Below are 15,960 nucleotides of genomic sequence, written 5' to 3' on the forward strand. Positions count from 1 at the left end.
AGACAGCGTGTGGAGGGGGCGTGTCTAAAGGCTCAGAGGTTCTTAAAGAGACAGAGGCCTATTTCAAGACATTCACTACAGCCATTTTGAGAGAGACATTTTATACAAGGCAGTTATTCTAATTTACTGCATTTACAGACCAGCAGAAGGTTTGTCATCATTGTAGTGAGATATAGACTGGTGCTGTGGGACTGACAACAGCAGAACACCCCCTCTTTAAAGCAGAACACCCCCTCTTTAACAGAAAAACGATTTAATATTTTTAACTTCAAACACTTTTTAGCGTTTTAACTGCACCAGCTCTCACACGAGCATCACCAGAACTAACAAAAAACAGGAGCTCGTCATATAATTAGGATATCATGAAAAAGTGCATTTACTTTAAACTGTGAAACTAATGTATCGTTAGCCACATAGCATAACTCATTTTTGTTTTGATTTTGGAAAACATGTAAAAAGACGTTTTATAGGAAACACATTGTTTTTCTCTTATTGCCATTTTAACAATACAAAATGACTTAGGCCAGGGGTGTCCAAACTTTTTTCATGGGGGGCCGCATACTGAAGCGTACACAGGGTGAAGGGCCATAGATCGGTGGTTAGTGCCGCAAAACCTTTGACTAGCAGAGGTTTAAAATGCGCCCCACACCTTTATTTCTGCTCAAAACCTTCATGCAGCTCAGTCTCACAGTAAAAGGTTAGTTGTTTGGTTAGAATTGTGTAGAATTATTACATTTCAAATAAAAAGGACTCTCTCTGATGATGTGTCCCGATTCAGCAAGAAGGCAGAGGGCCACCAAACATTGGTCTAAGGGCCGCATTTGGCCCCCGGGCCGCACTTTGGACACCCCTGACTTAGGCAGTTATGCTATGTGGCTAACGGACTATGATATAAACTCATTTGTTATAATTGTGATGATTATGGCCCGACACAGGAAGTTCAGCATCACAGAAACGTGTGTTGGACAAAAGTGAATTCAAAATAGAGACTGATGTATTTTTCCTCATTTTTTAGTTTTTTTTTCTCGCAATTTCCCCCAAATTTATTTTTTACACCTTTTTTTTTATTATTATTATTTTTCAACATTTTCTCCTAATTTCTGCCAATTTTTTATGACAAATATTTTCCCCATTTTTTTTTACACATTTTTTCCTCTGCATTTTGGCTTTTTTTTTTTCTTAATTTTTGCCAAGATTATTGAGCCATGAGCCCGACTCGCACCACCTAACCCCTAAGGCACCGGACACGCCTGGGTCACGTATGATGCCTTTGGGCAGTGGTTCTCAACCTGGGGGTGGGGACCCTCGAGGGGGTCGGGAGACAAATTTGACACAGTCGCCAGATCATACAGATTAAATAAACATATTTTTTGTTAGCAAATAATATAATATTTTATTGTAGCAGTGCCGTTATTTGTTCGCAATTTGATTAATTTCATTCTCTCCATTTGTTTTTTTTAATTTCTTTTTAAAAATGTGCAAAATACAGCCAAATCTTTCAAAATTCCTAAATAAAACCCCCATTTAGGTCGTGTATAGGGCAGGTGCGATGCTTTATTCCATATCTATATTAAAATATTGTGGCGTCTAGAACCAGAAAACAGAACCATGATGTGTGGAAGGAAAATGTGGCTAAAAATAAGGAAAAATCGTGTTACAATTGTTTTGGGGAAAAAAATAGGGAATCAATTTGGGAAAAAACAATTTTAAAAAATAAGAAAGAAAAAAAGATTGGGTGAAATGGGGAAAAAGAAATTGAAAAAATAGGGAAAAACAAATCAACAAAGTCAGTTCCTTTAATGTTGTCCTTGGCAACAGCATCGAAGCCTGTTTTTTTTTGTTTTGTTTTTCTCGGTACCTGCTTTAGATTTCAGTAGAACCTAAACTTTTTTCCCCGATACCAGACTGGTGTTTTTTTTATTTTATTTGATAGGGACATGTGTGAACAATAAACATGCACCGCACTACAACATTTAGAGCCAAGGCTAATTTGCAACGTCCGTCCCTAGAAGGGCTTTTCAAATTCACACAAAAAGTACAAAAAATACATTTACAGTAACATTAATTAAATAATTCTGACATTACACAAAGGAAGTGCATTGAGCGCAGACTTGATCTCTTTTTAAAATATGTTTTAGTTCATTTTTTAAAGCCCCCAGATCTAAGTCCTGTTTTCAGCTCTGGAGGCAAAGAGTTCCAGAGTTTAGCTCCTGGGCGGTAAAAGCCGACTGTCCAAAGGTGTTTTTTCTAACGGGTACTTTCACATTTCCATCAGCAGCTCCTGGTGTGATGGAGCCACTGATCCAAGAGGAACTCTGAGCACACATTTGTACATTCATTTTAAGTTACAGAATTTAATACAATTTTCAAAGTTAAGAAAGTTAAAGCCCTGCAATCCTCCACAATGGTGCGTCCTGACAGATGTTTTCTCTAAAATGTTTAACGCTCTGTTGTAAATCAGTCTTAAAGGCCTGACTGTTGCCTGTGACCAGGAGGTTCTGCAGTAACTGAGATGAGAGAAAATCATGGCTACATAAACACACTTGCTGCATGAAATGGTAAACAGTCCCGTATGATTCAGAAACTGTACAGGTTTGATTTGGCTGTTCTTGTGATCTTTTTGACATGACTTTCAAATGTTAGACGGATAATGCTGTCCCTTGACCAACAACATCAAAACAGTATCCCCCCCCCCCTTGACAAAAACTTGACGAAAACCTGATGAAAACTTGACAAAAACCTGACGAAAACCTGATGAAAACTCGACAAAAACTTGACAAAAACTTGACAAAAACCTGCCGAAAACGTGCCTTTTGTCAAGTTTTGACCAAAACTCAACGAAAACTTGATGAAAACCTGATGAAAACTTGGCAAAAACCTGATGAAAACTTGACAAAAACCTGACGAAAACCTGATGAAAACTCGACAAAAACTTGACAAAAACCTGCCGAAAACTTGCCTTTTGTCAAGTTTTGACCAAAACTCAACGAAAACTTGATGAAAACCTGATGAAAACTTGACGAAAACCTAATGAAAACTTGACGAAAACCTAATGAAAACTTGATGAAAACCTGATGAAAACTTGATGAAAACCTAATGAAAACTTGATGAAAACCTGATGAAAACTTGATGAAAACCTAATGAAAACTTGACGAAAACCTAATGAAAACTTGATGAAAACCTGATGAAAACTTGATGAAAACCTAATGAAAACTTGACGAAAACCTAATGAAAACTTGATGAAAACCTGATGAAAACTTGACGAAAACCTGATGAAAACTTGACAAAAACTTGGCAAAAACCTGATGAAAACTTGACAAAAACTTGACGAAAACCTGATGAAAACTCGACAAAAACTTGACAAAAACCTGATGAAAACTCGACAAAAACTTGACAAAAACCTGATGAAAACTTGACAAAAACTTGACGAAAACCTGATGAAAACTCGACAAAAACTTGACAAAAACCTGATGAAAACTTGACAAAAACTTGACGAAAACCTGATGAAAACTCGACAAAAACTTGACAAAAACCTGATGAAAACTCGACAAAAACTTGACAAAAACCTGCCGAAAACTTGACAAAAACTTGCTGAAAACTTGACAGAAAACTCTACGAAAACTCGACAAAAACTTGACAAAAACCTAAATCTAAAAGCTTATTATTCAGCTCAACATTTCGAAGTGGCCTTGGTGAGATGGAAACGGCGAGTTGGCTATTGTTCATGTCGAGCTCTGATTATGAGCTATTTTTTTATCCCCCCCCCCCCCCCCGGTAACTATATTTAGATACCGGTAGAACCTAAACTTTTTTCCCGATACCAGACTATCGTTTAATGGTCGCCCTAATCGTGCACAGACAACGCTGGCATTTGTAGAAAATGGTGTTTTACATGGGGCTGTGTGTGGCACGGGGGGGGGGCGGGGCATCTGGCCGTAAAGGCTGTGTGTGGCACGGGGGGGGGGGGGGGGGGGCAGATTACTCTTAAGCAGAGGCTTAGAGGCGGGATGTTCTGCTCTTATGTAAGAGCGTAAAGCCGGACTCTGGGGCGGACGACGACGCCGCGACATGGACCGCGGCTCCTGCTTCCTCTCGGCTCCGTGCAGGCGGGCCCTCGGGGGACCCCGGCCCCCGCTCTGAGAACCATGAAGTACAAGAAGTTCATCACCATCATGCAGGCCGCCCTGGGCGTGGCCCCGCTCAACAAGAGGGAGCTCATCCCGGCGCCGCGCAAGCTCTGGAAGCCCCACAGGTGAGGGGGGGGAGGGGGTACGGGGGGGGAGTGTGAGGAGTGTGGGGAGTGTCTGGGTGACGGCTGAGGCGATGGTTGGACTTGAAGAGACTCAGGTTTGCAGTTTCGGCAGATGAAGCGACTCGTTGATTTGAAACAGCTCGTCGTTATTGGTCTAGATCTGGAAGTTCCGCCTCTCCAGCCGCCTGAGTGGTCAGTGGTCAGTGGTCCGGCCGCCTGAGTGGTCAGTGGTCCACATGCAGTGTCCTCACCTGATCTCTGCCTGGAGGTCCGGGAGGAGGTCACGTGGGGTCAGACGTCCATTCTGGAAGAGCACAGACGGGCCACTGGTCTTAACCTCTCACCCTCCGCCTTAACCGAGCTTTACCCAAATCTAAAGCTTAAAGGAAAAGCATCAAAATAACGGTGAAAATGAGGATGAAAAGCAAAGCAATGAAAAAAGCAAACAGTACTAGATTAGTTTAAGTGTCTCCGTCTGAGCTTCCGTCCGTCCGTTTTCTCCCACTTGTCCGGGTGGTGGGGGCGGCTGTTGGAGCTGCACCAGCCCCTATGGCGCCCCCTGCAGGTGGTGGGTCCACGGGAGGACGGCCTCATGACTTTTGACCTGGATTATTTCACTTGTTCTGAGACGTTTCTGACTCGTTTCAAAACATTTCGCTGTTTCTTTGCCAATGGGATAAAAACATGGTCTCGTCCCGTTTTACTTTGTTTTCTAGAGATCTAAATGAGTGAAAACCGCTCGAAACATTTGAATCTTTTACGCCATTGCTCGATATTCACTGTCCTCAGAATCCTCCTCTCGCTCCACATCTGCTGCTCGTGTTGTGTTTGAGTTCTGGCTGAGCGCAGAACGTGATCCAGCGTTTTCTCCGTCCAGATTTGGATTGAGGCTTACGATCCATAATCGTCTCTGTCGGTCGGTCCGTCTGCTCTGCCCGGGTTTGCAGATCTGAATAAATGTTTGTGATGGCGGGACAGGAGACTTCCATGGGTGGAGCTTGTGTTCAGGGCCGGGACGCTGCACCGGTGCTTTCACGATGCTTGGTTTTCGATACCGATACCTGAGCGATACCGATACCTGAGCGATACCGATACTCAAATACTATGTGTCGTCTAGAACCAGAAACCAGAACAATAATGTGAGGGAGATCTGCACATGGAAAATAATGGGTTCATCTCCAATGTCAAGAAATGGGGGAAATTGTGGCAAAAAAAAAAGTAAAATTGTCAAAAATACATATTAGTGATTTAAGGCAAGACACTGCAGGCAAAACTAAATTTTTTCAGTTTTCAGGTTTTGGGCCAAATCTGTCTCTGAACATATAAACTTTCACCCGGAAACAGAAAACACGCCTAATCTTCACAATAACATGTTTAAATATTGCGCTGATTCAAAGTTCCCCCATAGACTTATATGGGAGAACACCATTTCAAGGGCCTTTTTCTCCAAACACATGTTTCTGTCATTGTGGCGACGCTATGTCCACGTCAGTCGGACCTAAAGACTTCACATTTTCCAGCCTTGGACTGAACAATATTTGGAGGATTTTTTCAGAGGGATTTTTTATTATCTAATCCCTTAAGCCCCATTTATTGAGTTTTGAATGTCAAAAAATAAGGCGAAAATTACATTTTTACAATTTTTTCTACTAAAAAACGGCTTATTTTAAAACTAAACAAGAAATCCTAAATCCGCTCTGAGAAAGTCTTGGCAACTCATTTATCAATAAAATGAAACCACACATTTGAATGTAGCTCTGTCCATTATTCAGATTTTGTCGCCGAAAAGATGCGAAATTTGGGGCATTTTTAGGCATAAAACACCTTGTTCTTATATGAAAAGATGAAATGACAGAAAACTTGCCATGTTTTTGTTTCTCACATTTATGTCACTGATCGACAGCAACAGTTTCAAATTGAAATCTGTAAATATACATGTTTTCCCCATTCACCTGCAGTGTCTCGCCTTAAAAAAATGAGCAAAAATTAGGGGAAAAAGTTAGGAAAACGATAAATAATTGTCAGAAATAAATAAAAAGTCACTTCCCTTAATGCTGTGCCTGGATCAACATAACAGCATCTAAACTTGGATAAAGTTTTTTTCATTTTGTTCCTGCTTTTTTTTCATTTTAAGCTGTAATGCTATTAAAATGGAGTTAATTGTTATTGGGGGGGGGGGGGGCTTTGGGATCAGTTATGGGGCCTAAACTCTCTGACTTTGGGACTGGCTGCTTTACATACAGGAACACTTTGCTGTGACTGAATGTGGATTAATAAGTAAAAAAAAAGTTGAAGTTTTGATGCTGATGGTCCAAAAAAACTCCCACATTTTTTTCTTGTTTTCCCAATTTTTGCTCTTTTTCTTTACACTAACATTGTGACAAAGTGGGTTTGTCCCATTGTGAGTGTTTGTTTTGCTTTGTTTGTTTCGTTTGCGATAAACACCAGGTAACAATAACCCCTGATTCATTTTGTTAAGTTAATAATTACGTCACGTTGTCTGTTTAAAACTTTGTTTATTCATTCACTCAGTAAACAATTTACCTGAACAACCTGGTGGAAAGAAAGGCAGGGGCGTGGTCTGTGTCTGTGTCAGCCATTTTAAAAACTTCAGGCTGAACCATGTGGAAGAAGGAAACTAGTTTAATCTTTGTTTTGAGTTTCCTTTGTGTTTGATTTTGGGCTTGTATTGTCTTTATTCATTTGAGTTGAACACTGATCGTTTTGGACTCTTAATTCGTCTATTTTATGTAAAATGTTAAAGCTTACCAGCAGAACTTTCATGTAGAACTTACCCATTGAGCTAGTGGTACTTTCTGGTGGGAGGTCCTTTCCCATTAGGAGGAGGTATAAAACCTGACTGCTTCCGAAACCATCAGATTGTAGCCTCTAAGCACTAACACGAGCAACTAATCCTGAACCTTTCATGGGTCGACTGTTAGATCTGTGCAGTTAGTGAACTAGAGCTTCAGCTGCATTTGAACAATCCGTCCGTCCTTAAACAGGGGAAAGGGAAGTGACATCACCAACAGCTGCTTTTCTTCTTCTTTAAAGTTATTGGTGGAGTGCAGGCCAAACAAAAGTGCATGTCGCCCCCTAGTGTCCAACAACAACATAGTGTCCAAACAAAGACATTTAAGGAGAAAAATAAATCCAAATGATCCAAACATTTCCCTTTAGTCTTATTTTATTTCAGCAGCTGTTTCTTAAAGCTACAGCAGCAAATGATCCATGTGGTTTAAGTTTCTACTAAAGGAAAACAAAAGCATTTAATCTGTTTCCTGAGTTTCCTCTTTAACACTGACATGTGACTGAGCTGTGGGGACGACAACATGGATTTATCACTTTATAAAGTTTGGCTTGTGCAGAAACTTAATTTATAATTATTATTATTATTAAATGTGCTCCTGTCAATCAACAGTGGTTGCGCATGAATCACTGAGGGTGGGGCCGAGGGGGGTGGGGGGATTTGGCGCAGTGGTTTGTGGGACGGCACATAGCTCCTAATCACCGGTTAGTTAGCATCAGAGGTCCCTATGCTAAAGTGGCTATGATAGTTAGCATCAGAGGTCCCTATGCTAAAGTGGCTATGATAGTTAGCATCAGAGGTCCCTATACTAAAGTGGCTATGATAGTTAGCATCAGAGGTCCCTATGCTAAAGTGGCTATGATAGTTAGCATCAGAGGTCCCTATGCTAAAGTGGCTATGATAGTTAGCATCAGAGGTCTCTATGCTAAAGTGGCTATGATAGTTAGCATCAGAGGTCCCTATGCTAAAGTGGCTATGATAGTTAGCATCAGAGGTCCCTATACTAAAGTGGCTATGATAGTTAGCATCAGAGGTCCCTATGCTAAAGTGGCTATGATAGTTAGCATCAGAGGTCCCTATGCTAAAGTGGCTATGATAGTTAGCACCAGAGGTCCCTATGCTAAAGTGGCTATGATAGTTAGCACCAGAGGTCCCTATGCTAAAGTGGCTATGATAGTTAGCACCAGAGGTCCCTATGCTAAAGTGGCTATGATAGTTAGCACCAGTGGACCCTATGCTAAAGTGGCTATGATAGTTAGCACCAGTGGACCCTATGCTAAAGTGGCTATGATAGTTAGCATCAGAGGTCCCTATGCTAAAGTGGCTATGATAGTTAGCACCAGTGGACCCTATGCTAAAGTGGCTATGATAGTTAGCATCAGAGGTCCCTATGCTAAAGTGGCTATGATAGTTGACACCAGTGGACCCTATGCTAAAGTGGCTATGATAGTTAGCATCAGAGGTCCCTATGCTAAAGTGGCTATGATAGTTAGCACCAGTGGACCCTATGCTAAAGTGGCTATGATAGTTAGCATCAGAGGTCCCTATGCTAAAGTGGCTATGATAGTTAGCACCAGTGGACCCTATGCTAAAGTGGCTATGATAGTTAGCATCAGAGGTCCCTATGCTAAAGTGGCTATGATAGTTAGCATCAGAGGTCCCTATGCTAAAGTGGCTATGATAGTTAGCATCAGAGGTCCCTATGCTAAAGTGGCTATGATAGTTAGCACCAGTGGACCCTATGCTAAAGTGGCTATGATAGTTAGCATCAGAGGTCCCTATGCTAAAGTGGCTATGATAGTTAGCATCAGAGGTCCCTATGCTAAAGTGGCTATGATAGTTAGCATCAGAGGTCCCTATGCTAAAGTGGCTATGATAGTTAGCATCAGAGGTCTCTATGCTAAAGTGGCTATGATAGTTAGCATCAGAGGTCCCTATGCTAAAGTGGCTATGATAGTTAGCACCAGAGGTCCCTATGCTAAAGTGGCTATGATAGTTAGCATCAGAGGTCCCTATGCTAAAGTGGCCATGATAGTTAGCATCAAGGCTCCTTTTCCTAACTACTTCCTAACTGACAGACCAATTCGGAAGCAACTTGCCATGGCGGACGCTGACGCACATCCGGTTTGGCGTAAGAGCTCTTAGCGATCTGAGGGTTTCGGAAGGAGCCTGCTTCTCGTCACTGGGGGCCATTTTATGTGTCACAGGTGCGTCACTGTGAAGTTCTGTTGGTCTTGCAAAATAAAAGTCTGGTAAGAGCTATATTTGTTGTCAGTCTGCCTTCCCTTTAAATATGTTTTAACCGTTAAGTCATTTGAGATAAACATGTTCTGGCCACAGACTGACATGGCTCTGTCCTGGATTTGTGCCTCAGTAGTGACGACTTGCTCAAATCCTGCACAGGGACATTTTTGAGATTTTCCCGAGACCCTTTACCAGATCAACATCCTGCTTCTACTGCAGCGAGGTTCGATCCTAATAAACCCAAATCTAGAATATGAAGAGGATCGCTCAATACTCTTCTTCTGTAGAGCCCTGACATTATGGGGAAAAACGGTCCGAAATTTAAAAAAATGCCATTTTTATCAGCCTATAAATCCAAAAATTTACAATCGAGCACATGTTTGATGATTGTTCCTGGACATATTGTTGGTCGACATGACACAGACTGAATTCTAGCTCTATACGTGTTTCCATTGCTGAGTTAGAGCTCTTTAAAAGTGCTCACAAACGCAAAACGCACCCACAGCTCCCTGTTCTGTAGATGGCTTTATTAAAGTGAACTATTGGGAGTTTGAGTAAATCATTACATGTGGAGCAACAAAAAAAATGTCATCCAAATGTGAATGACCCAGGATCTGGCTGAAGTTTGCTTTATTATCCGGTGTTCCTCAGGGGTCTGTCCATGGCCCGCTGCTGTTCATAATCGACCTTCTCCTGTTTGGTCCATTTCCTCCACACGAACATCCTCCTCCCAGAGCTGCTCATTATAGAACATTATTACACGGCTCTTCACAACGTAAGCAGCAGCTCCGTTGATTTGAATGGGATTTCCCAACGTTCTCCCGGTCATTATTTCCTGATAAAGTTCCTCTGAGTTGGTGTTTTCATATCACTCCACACGTACGTAGCAGCGACACTATCTGTCCCGTCACTGAGAGAGAAGTCGGGGAATCGTGAGTCTGACTTTCAACTTACCCAGAGATTCACCACCATTCCTCCACCTGCACCTTCAGCTAAGCAGCTAGGCTAACTGCTAGCCTCGCTGCTTCTAGCCTAGCCAAACGGTGCCGAGCAACGCGCAGACTTTTGGGAACTATTTGTCGCGGAAGTCATTAAATAAACCTTTCGACCTTCATTAAAGTGTACGAAGTGTATGTTGTGTGTGTTCAGTTTGCAAATGGCCGAATAATAAGCGGGATCATGTGTATATTCTTCAGGGCCCTGTCGGTGCTTATTTTCCCGATAATGACCAGCGTTCTGTACATGATCCCTTACTTATTTAGTGTTTTCTCTCTTAGTTTAGCTTAAATCACCTGCAAAACGGAAATCACGCTGCGTAACATCGCGGTAATATGCAAATGCACTGAATCGTTCAGCCCTGGCCTGGTCCGGTTCAGTCCAGCCTGGTCCGGTTTAGTCCAGCCTGGTCCGGTTTAGTCCAGCCTGGTCCGGTTTAGTCCGGCCTGGTCTGGTTTAGCCCAGCCTGGTCTGGTCCGGTTTAGTCCAGCCTGGTCCGGTTTAGTCCAGCCTGGTCCGGTCCGGTGTCTGTGTTGCTGTAGGGCCTGAAACAGTAGCTCAGAATAGTGTTGTCACTGCTGCATTTCTGAGGTGTGTTTAATCAATGAGAGACTGAACCTGAGAGAGGGGGGGGGGGGGAGGGGGGGGGACAGGGAAGATGGAGAAAGAGAGAGGGAGGGGAAGAGGGAGAGAGGGATGAAGAGAGAAAAAGAGGAAGGGGAGAGGAAGAGAGAGGGAGAGAGGAAGAGAGGGAGGTGTTGGGAGAGCGAGACAGAGGGAGGACAGAGGTAAGGAGAGCCGGGAGGAGAGCGAGGGTTGAGATAAAGCGATGGAGAGATGGAGGGAGAGTACACGAGAGCGGGGGGGGGGGGGGGGGGAGTGTGCGGCAGCGCAGGCATCCGCCCCTCCTCCTCCTCCTCCTCCTCCTCCTCCCCGTCCTGCCGCGCTCTGCTCCGCCCAGCCCTCTCTCTCGTCCCGCGTCCCGTCCCACTCCAGACTCTCCGTTTGCCGGGGCTGCGTCCCGAACAGAGACCCCCCTCAGGAGTAGCCGGCTCCCCCCCCCCCCCTCACTCCCCCACGCGCTCAGGAGTAACCGGCTGGAGCGGCCCGTGTCCCGGCCCTCACCATGCGGCTCGGGGTGTGCTCCTTCATCTCAGACATCCTCAGCACCACCACCCAGATCTGCTTCTGCTGGGCCGAGGGGAAGGTAAGGGCGCTCTCGGGGCGGGGGGGGGCGCTCTCGGGGCGGGGGGGGGGTGGATGATTCGGAGCGGATCACGCGAGTGCTCAGGGTCCTGCCTCACGTCACTCCCGCTCACGGAGGAACTGTCACTTTGGAGAGAGGCCAGGGCCGCACACAGCTCTGTGGGGGCCCCGGGCTCGAGGCAGCCGGGGGGGCCCGCTACTCTTTTTTATAGTAACTCCATATACATACAGTGCCTCTCGTTAGTATTCATACACCTTGAGCTTTTGCACATTTTGTCATGTTTACAACCCTAAACATAAAGATTTTATTTTGATTTTTTTACTGAACGTTCACACACAAGTAACAGACGACTGTGAAGTGAAAGCAAAATGATTCATGATTCTGTTATTTTTCAAAAAATTGAAAAGTGAAAAGTGGGGCTTGCATAAGTATCATACAGCATGAATGAATACTTTGTGGAACCTCCTTTTACTGTAATAACAGCACAAGTCTTTTGGGGTCTGACTCTACAAGATTAGCTCATGTAGAGACTGACATTTGAGCCCATTCATCTTTACAAAACAACTCCAGCTCTGTCACATTAGAAGGAGAGCGTTTGTGAACAGTAGTTTTCAGATCTTTCTACAGATTTTCAATAGGATTTAGGTCAGGACTTTGACTGGGCCATTCTAACACATTAATATGTTTTTATTGAACCATTCCATTGTAGATTTATCTTTGTGTTTAGGGTCATTGTCCTGCTGAAGGTGAAGCTCCGCCCCAGCCTCAGTTCTCTTGCGACTCCAGCAGGTTTTCCTCCAAAATGTCTCTGTATTTGGCTCCATCCATCTTCACAACTATTCTTACAATCTCCCCAGTCCCCGCTGAGGAAAAGCAGCCCCACAGCATGATGCTCCCCCCCCGTATATCTGACACTGGGGATGGTGCACTCAGGACCATGAGCAGTGTTAGGTTTGCTCCATACATAACGTACTTATGCAAGCCCCACTTTTCTATTTTTTGAAAAATAACAGAATCATGAATCATTTTGCTTTCACTTCACAGCTGTCTGTTACTTGTGTGTGAACGTTCAGTAAAAAAATCTAAATAAAATCTTTATGTTTAGGGCTGTAAACATGACACAATGTGAAAAAGTTCAAGGTGTATGAATACTTACGAGAGGCACTGTATATGCTCAAATACATATACATGTATACTCATATACATATATACTCAAATACATATACATGTATACTCATATACATATATACTCAAATACATTTAATTTCATTTATTTATTCATTTGAGCAAAAAAAGTATGTCAACATTTTACAGAAAGAAAAAATACAAAACAAGACTTTGTCAAAAGGAGCAGGAAGAAGTTCAAAGAACTTATAGTAAACCTGCCCCTGATCTCTCATTCAATCATCACATAAACAATATGCATAATATACATGTATACTCATATACATACTCATATACATATACATATATACTCATATACATATACATGTATACTCATATACATATATACTCATATACATTTACATATACACTCAAATACATATACATGTATACTCATATACATATATACTCATATACATTTACATATACACTCAAATACATATACATGTATACTTATATACATATATACACATATACATATATACTCATATACATATATACTCATATACATGTATACTACAGTAATAATTAAACAGACTATAGACTTTGCCTTCATCTATGTCACTTCCTGTCGTGCCTTATATAGACGTGAAACTCTGAACATGATTAAAAACATAAACTTCATTTTCAAATGTTTTTCTCGAAGTGGCTTTGGACGCACTGACTTTATGTAACGAGGTCCTGAGGTTTTTGGGAACCCCTGGACTCGAGCGCAGTCTGCGAACCTTCACCTCCTACAGACCGAGCTGGACTGGAACATCTCACACAGTAACGCCTCATTTGAAAGCTAAGACCTACAAAACTCATCTCAGATTTGTCCTGGTGCTGTCATCGTTCTTTTAGTCAGACAGAAGGTTTAGTTTACCTGGTCCCCTGGTCTCCTGGTCCCCTGGTCCCCTGGTCTCCTGGTCCCCTGGTCCCCTGGTCTCCTGGTCTCCTGGTCCCCTGGTCCCCTGGTCCCCTGGTCCCCTGGTCTCCTGGTCCCCTGGTCCCCTGGTCCCCTGGTCTCCTGGTCCCCTGGTCTCCTGGTCACCTGGTCACCTGGTCCCCTGGTCCCCTGGTCCCCTGGTCCCCTGGTCACCTGGTCTCCTGGTCCCCTGGTCTCCTGGTCCCCTGGTCTCCTGGTCACCTGGTCACCTGGTCCCCTGGTCCCCTGGTCTCCTGGTCTCCTGGTCCCCTGGTCCCCTGGTCTCCTGGTCTCCTGGTCCCCTGGTCCCCTGGTCTCCTGGTCACCTGGTCCCCTGGTCTCCTGGTCACCTGGTCACCTGGTCTCCTGGTCCCCTGGTCTCCTGGTCTCCTGGTCCCCTGGTCCCCTGGTCTCCTGGTCTCCTGGTCCCCTGGTCTCCTGGTCCTCTGGTCTCCTGGTCCCCTGGTCCCCTGGTCTCCTGGTCACCTGGTCTCCTGGTCCCCTGGTCACCTGGTCCCCTGGTCCCCTGGTCCCCTGGTCTCCTGGTCCCCTGGTCCCCTGGTCCCCTGGTCTCCTGGTCCCCTGGTCCCCTGGTCTCCTGGTCTCCTGGTCCCCTGGTCCCCTGGTCTCCTGGTCTCCTGGTCCCCTGGTCCCCTGGTCTCCTGGTCCCCTGGTCCCCTGGTCTCCTGGTCCCCTGGTCCCCTGGTCTCCTGGTCTCCTGGTCCCCTGGTCCCCTGGTCCCCTGGTCCCCTGGTCTCCTGGTCCCCTGGTCTCCTGGTCCCCTGGTCTCCTGGTCCCCTGGTCTCCTGGTCACCTGGTCACCTGGTCCCCTGGTCCCCTGGTCTCCTGGTCCCCTGGTCCCCTGGTCCCCTGGTCTCCTGGTCTCCTGGTCTCCTGGTCCCCTGGTCCCCTGGTCCCCTGGTCTCCTGGTCTCCTGGTCTCCTGGTCTCCTGGTCCCCTGGTCCCCTGGTCCCCTGGTCTCCTGGTCTCCTGGTCCCCTGGTCCCCTGGTCCCCTGGTCTCCTGGTCCCCTGGTCTCCTGGTCCCCTGGTCTCCTGGTCCCCTGGTCTCCTGGTCACCTGGTCCCCTGGTCTCCTGGTCCCCTGGTCTCCTGGTCCCCTGGTCTCCTGGTCACCTGGTCACCTGGTCTCCTGGTCTCCTGGTCTCCTGGTCTCCTGGTCTCCTGGTCTCCTGGTCTCCTGGTCCCCTGGGTTCTTCCTTTCGATGCTTTTTTTCCTCCGATATTTAAACTTTTTGAAGATCGTTTAAAGGAACAGGCCCCGTTCTTACAGACTGAGACATGTTCTTCCCTTAGACGAGTTCATGTGTACCTGTCTGCTCTTCACGCGTGTCCTCAGTCACGTAAACACACGTTTTCACTATTTAAATATGGCTACATGAAGTAATAATACAGCAGTACTTCAGCGTCCGCACAGTAAAGTGAAGATATTACTGCACGGATATCAAAGTACTCCTGGTATTATTACGCCTTAAAATATAGTTCCTTTTTATCTGAGGAGGAGAGGCTAATGCTAACGCTATAGAGGAGAGGCTAATGCTAACGCTATAGAGGAGGAGAGGCTAATGCTAACGCTATAGAGGAGAGGCTAATGCTAACGCTATAGAGGAGAGGCTAATGCTAACGCTATAGAGGAGAGGCTAATGCTAACGCTATAGAGGAGAGGCTAATGCTAACGCTATAGAGGAGGAGAGGCTAATGCTAACGCTGTAGAGGAGGAGAGGCTAATGCTAACGCTATAGAGGAGAGGCTAATGCTAACGCTGTAGAGGAGGAGAGGCTAATGCTAACGCTGTAGAGGAGGAGAGGCTAATGCTAACGCTATAGAGGAGAGGCTAATGCTAACGCTACAGAGGAGGAGAGGCTAATGCTAACGCTACAGAGGAGGAGAGGCTAATGCTAACGCTGTAGAGGAGGAGAGGCTAATGCTAACGCTGTAGAGGAGGAGAGGCTAAATGCTAACGCTATAGTGGAGGAGAGGCTAATGCTAACGCTGTAGCGGAGGAGAAGCTAAATGCTAACGCTATAGTGGAGGAGAGGCTAATGCTAACGCTGTAGAGGAGGAGAGGCTAAATGCTAACGCTGTAGAGGAGGAGAGGCTAAATGCTAACGCTATAGAGGAGGAGAGGCTAATGCTAACGCTGTAGAGGAGGAGAGGCTAATGCTAACGCTACAGAGGAGGAGAGGCTAATGCTAACGCTGTAGAGGAGGAGAGGCTAATGCTAACGCTACAGAGGAGGAGAGGCTAATGCTAACGCTACAGAGGAGGAGAGGCTAATGCTAACGCTGTAGAGGAGGAGAGGCTAATGCTAACGCTATAGAGGAGGAGAGGCTAATGCTAACGCTGTAGAGGAGGAGAGGCTA

The 15,960-nt window shown here is 45.1% G+C and overlaps 1 protein-coding gene across 1 annotated transcript in view; it reads right to left on the minus strand.

The window, feature by feature from the left end:
• Positions 1 to 5,186, minus strand: part of tmem175 (transmembrane protein 175) — a 183,751-nt gene extending 178,565 nt beyond the window's left edge. Inside the window, exon 1 of the mRNA XM_079580167.1 lies at positions 5,183 to 5,186. The gene's annotated coding sequence lies outside the window, so the exon portion shown is untranslated. The remainder of the gene's footprint in view (positions 1 to 5,182) is intronic.
• Between the last annotated feature and the right edge of the window lie 10,774 nt (positions 5,187 to 15,960).

Source organism: Gobius niger, assembly GCF_951799975.1.
Source record: "Gobius niger genome assembly, chromosome: 1".
Lineage (NCBI taxonomy): Eukaryota > Metazoa > Chordata > Actinopteri > Gobiiformes > Gobiidae > Gobius > Gobius niger.